Below are 4,932 nucleotides of genomic sequence, written 5' to 3' on the forward strand. Positions count from 1 at the left end.
GGTGATATTCAAATAAAGCAAGAACATTTTAATTCCAGTATGAAGATCCATTTTTAAACCATTTTCTTGATCCGTTTCATCCTATGGACTCCGCCGAATTCAAACTAACTCATTAGTATATAGATAAAATGTCATTTTCCCTCAAATTGAGGCAGTTTAAGATGTTGAACTTTAGAACAAAGTGTCAGAAAAATTCTCTAGATTTTAAGTTAGAAGATATGAATCACACACAACATCCTAATGGTCGGATTGACTGACAGCCGTTTTATCTCCGTTTTCGGCAGTTGTGGAGTTGGGTAAAGGGTGAGTGATAATACTTGATCAAAGTTTGAAACACAAGAAAAGGCGAATATTATAATTATTTTGTTTTATGTAAAGTCTTGAATATAATGAATAACATCAAAAGAACTATCCGAAGACACATCCGAATCCGCCGCAGTCGGCTACAGTTGACCATTGAAAATTGTAACATCCGACAACCTCATTAGTGGATGTGTCCTTTATCTCAGCATAGGTTCTGTAGTCACCCTATGTGAGAAAATTGTGAACTATGATAAAACTAAGATTTTTAAATGAACAATTCATGCACACTTCCCTTAAAACACGGCAATACTGACGTCACGTCGACTTATTATTTAAGAAATAATTTAAAGCAAAACCATGTTTTAACACTATTTATACACGATGGTTATACGTAGAGCGTAATAAAATGATGCTGATTTATTGTGCACAGCGAATACCTGACTCAGTGTATGAGTAAATTAATCAATAGAGGATATTTGTTTGTTTTAGTGTAAGATCGAAATATATTTCACCGAGTGAACACTATAATGCAATATTTTACTCGTGAAAATGTAAATTATGGTGTTCACGAGTGAAATATATTTCGATCTTTCACTGAAACAAACAAATTTTCTATTTATTTTATACATTTTTAATGGTTTTAACCAAAATATATTCAGTTTGCCCGCGCAACGTCACGTGCATCGCATCATAACGTGATAATGTCGTGACGTCAGGATGTCTTTGTAGAAAAACTATTAATAGTTCTATTACGTTTTCTGATTTCTTTGACATTTTATTATGATAAAATGTAAATATTTATGATCCTTTTATTATTTTTATACATCTTTACCTTTACTGAAGTATATTTTGCAAGGAATTTCCTATCATTTATAATTCATATCATTTCACATTCAAATGTAGTTCCGTACCAGTGAAAAATAAAAATGATATTTTCATTGTTTGAAACAGTGAAAATATCAATTTTATTTCACTGATAAATTTCAGTATTTCACAGAAGAGTATAAAATTAAAGACAGTTTTGCTATGTGACATTTTGTTCTAAACAAGTTTTTGAGTAAAAAATCTGATCAAATTTGAAAACGCTAATTCTCGATGCATACATGGAAGTAAAGATCGCGTCGGCTTGACGTCAATACAAAATCGTGATGATTTAAGCATTGGCTAGTCATATTAGAATTGATGCCGCCGAGAAAGAGTGTGTACAACGTTTCAGATTCACACATTAGACGCACAGAACAACTCACTAGAAGTCAACGACTCCTTCGGTTATTCCGCCTTGCATTTTAACGCTGTTTAATTAAACACGGATGTGGTTTTAACGGTTACGTGTTAACGTCATATCGACCTGCAATATACATGCGCCTTGAAATAGTGCTTTTTGTCCGTCTACTTGTTTACACAAAAAGGATCATTGGAATCGAAATAGTGTGTAGTTGAATCATGTAATCTAATTCCACAATACTAATCGGTTATACGCCACGTGTATGATTCAGTTATTACGTAGTATAGGTGAATAATATCTCCATGATGTTCGAAAAATTAAAACGCGGCCCTTGTATATACTATTTTATAAGTAACAAGATATCTTGTTTGCAAATTTGAAATATTAAAAAAGCGTGTTAAAGGGTAACAAACTAGAGCTGCTTTTGAGAAAAGCGCATGTCTCCCACAACTGCCTACTCAACTAAATAGAAAGTCAGTCGTTATATACTGTTTACTCACTACAAATATACATTAATTTTAAAGAGTAAAATAGCTGATTTTGGGTAATTCAAGGCCCGCAATTTTGAAGTGCCTGGGCTGATTTGGCTAGTTAACAAATTTGACCAAGGACATATAGTCAAACGCATTTTGTTCAAGTTTGGTGAAGACCGGATGAGAAATGTTCAACTAAGAGCGCGGACAAGAGTAAAAAGCCCGATTTTCGGTAATTCAAGGGCCATAATTCCGAAGTGCCCGGACCGATTTGGCTGCTTATCAAAACTTGGCAGAGGACTTATGGTCAAACACATTTTGCTCATGTTTGGTGAAAATCGGATGAGAAATTTTTGACTTAGAGCGCGGACAAGAGTAAAAAGCCGATTTTCGGTAATTCAATGGCCATAATTCCGAAGTGCCTGGGTAGATTTGACTAGTTCGAACTTGGCCGAGGACTTAGAGTCAAACACATTTTGTTCAAGTTTGGTGAAGATCGGATGAGAAATGTTTGACTTAGGGTGCGGACAAGATTTGTGACAGACAGACAGACAGACAGGAGTAAATCAATATGTCTCCCACACCACTTTGTTTTAAAACCGTAAAATTAATATTCAACGTCTGCTTCAAATTGTCAGACAACTCGTTACACACAAATTAGGGTTTTACATAGAGCCTTTGAAATCATTTAATGAAACGATGCAAATTAACAGTAAACCCTGTTTAACTGAATCTTTTCAAGAAATTGAAGGAAACATGAAAACGTGCTTCGGAAAGGTTAAAACTAAAATGTTTTGACTTACATGTACCACAAAATTAGCGTGTTTTAATGACTCATTATAAAATCCTGAGCACATACGCGTACACATATAGGCATAGATGAATTTTAAAATATGTGTTATTACCGATGCAAGAAATTTCCACGCACCGGCTAGTTCCGGTATGATGAATGTTGTGGGCTTGAGGTGGTAATTTCCGGGCTGGAACGGGCAGGCACAAGGGAAATCTGGCGTCGACGACACAATTTCATTCGGACAATGGTGGGTGTTGTTAAAATGCCTACCACTTAACAGATCACACACTTCGTATTGACTGATTTGAAATACATACAGATAGTTTTAGTTCAACATAGATATTCTTATAGGAATATAGTAGCAAAATAGATGAAATAGAAACTTTGCATCAAATGTATTGTACATTGACTTATATATAAAATATTATAAACTACAAATATTTATTCGGATTTAACACAACGATTATAATAACAGCGCTTGGAAAAACGTATCTACTTCTTAGAAAAATGAAATATACAAAACGATTTTCTACATAAGGAATGAATGAGAAAGACTTGATATTTTCCATTGTATTTTTTCTCAAACAGCAAAAAAAAAAAACAACAACACAAAAAACAGATATCTCTAACAATACGCGTTATACATGTATAAATTGAATGTTAAACGGTTATTTCCTAAATTTCGCCTTATGTTGTGTTAGTGTACCTTTTTATTTTTCAGCTTGAATATTTCGGCTTGGGTGGTTCCAATACTCTAGCTTTTAAACCTTTGGATACTTGGGTATGGTGCCTGCTTTTTAATTTTGTCTTTTGGCAGTTTCTGTAATATGCAGGCTCCATAACCACAGATCCCATCTCTAAATTCCAGTTTGTTTAGTTCTGCCCAATGTTTTCTCATTTAGGGCAAAGCCATTATTTTATATGTGGACCATACACCGCTTTTCGTGGAATTGCACTCTGTGCATTATTGAAAGTTCCATGTGCACCGCCGTATAAATACATCTGCGGATGTCTCTAAATTATATTACGGTACGTATAACATGTGTAAATGTTGGGTTCTGCTCAACTTGGGGCTAGAGGGTGTGGACGCTAGCTTGCATTTCCACTACCGTCCATGGACAGTCTCAATCAAACCGAGCCTGCAACATTTTCATTTAATATGTCGTGTTGGGCGACCTGTTGTTTTCCACATTTTCATTTTTTGAAATACATCTATATATAGTACTGCTGAATTCATCTAAAAATACACTTCGTCTACAGAAAAAAAATGCCATGTGTAAGGTAACTGTTAAGTCTTACCAACTTCCAACTATTCCAAATCCGCGTACGCATGGAACGGTGACGAAACCAAAGAGCACTTTTTTGGATACAGTCAAACTGAGTGTGAAATGGTTCCCGGCTATCGGCTTTAGAATCTGAACGTCCAAGCTAACAGTCTCAGGGCCAGGGATTTGTATTGGATCCGCGCTTAGTCGGACATTCTCTACGTGAATCACTTTATTTGGACTATTACCTGTAACATAAAATTATTAACTTCTCATAAACTGGCACACACTGACATACTGTAGTTTTCAAACGATTAGTTACACTTAAGATGCAAACCGTCATGCAGAAATGTCATTGCATCACTTCCGCCCTAGAAGAATGAAGGACGAGAGAAGGTATTCTACAGCCGGGTAACAACATCCTTTAATACTATGACAGTAGCTAATATACAGCTGATGTGTACCTTCTGGTCATAATAGCACATCTTGTGTAATAATAGCTAGAGAACTTTAGCGCGAGGGCAATTGTGAAACTAGGTGTACCATTATTGCCAAAAGACCTTTTTATTACATGACGTTTCGTCAGATGTTGACGTATTATGTATGTATACACAGTGGGTTTTCACCACTTAAAGATATACGGTAAATATGTTTTGGAATTACTCACTATTAAGTTCATCCAATGTTAAATTTTCTGGTATTTTATAGTAAACATGCGTAGAAACAAGATAAAAGTCTAGCCAAAATGCAACGCGTATATGAATCATTTAGCATTATTATAATAATAATACTTGTGATAAAATATACACAACTTGCTATAGTGTTAGTTCACGCTTTCCTGCAGTTGGAAATTTGCAATCCAAAACAATTTTA

General features: G+C 35.0%; 1 long non-coding RNA gene across 1 annotated transcript; it reads right to left on the reverse strand.

Moving 5' to 3' along the window:
* Positions 1-371: 371 nt before the first annotated feature.
* Positions 372-4,414, reverse strand: LOC128552152 (uncharacterized). Its single transcript, XR_008368986.1, has 3 exons — positions 4,094-4,414; positions 2,907-3,093; positions 372-528 (listed from the first exon to the last, which is right to left on the reverse strand). It is a non-coding gene; the product is annotated as an uncharacterized LOC128552152 (long non-coding RNA).
* Positions 4,415-4,932: the final 518 nt, after the last annotated feature.

This window comes from Mercenaria mercenaria, unplaced genomic scaffold (genome assembly GCF_021730395.1).
Source record: "Mercenaria mercenaria strain notata unplaced genomic scaffold, MADL_Memer_1 contig_2086, whole genome shotgun sequence".
NCBI classification, from domain to species: domain Eukaryota; kingdom Metazoa; phylum Mollusca; class Bivalvia; order Venerida; family Veneridae; genus Mercenaria; species Mercenaria mercenaria.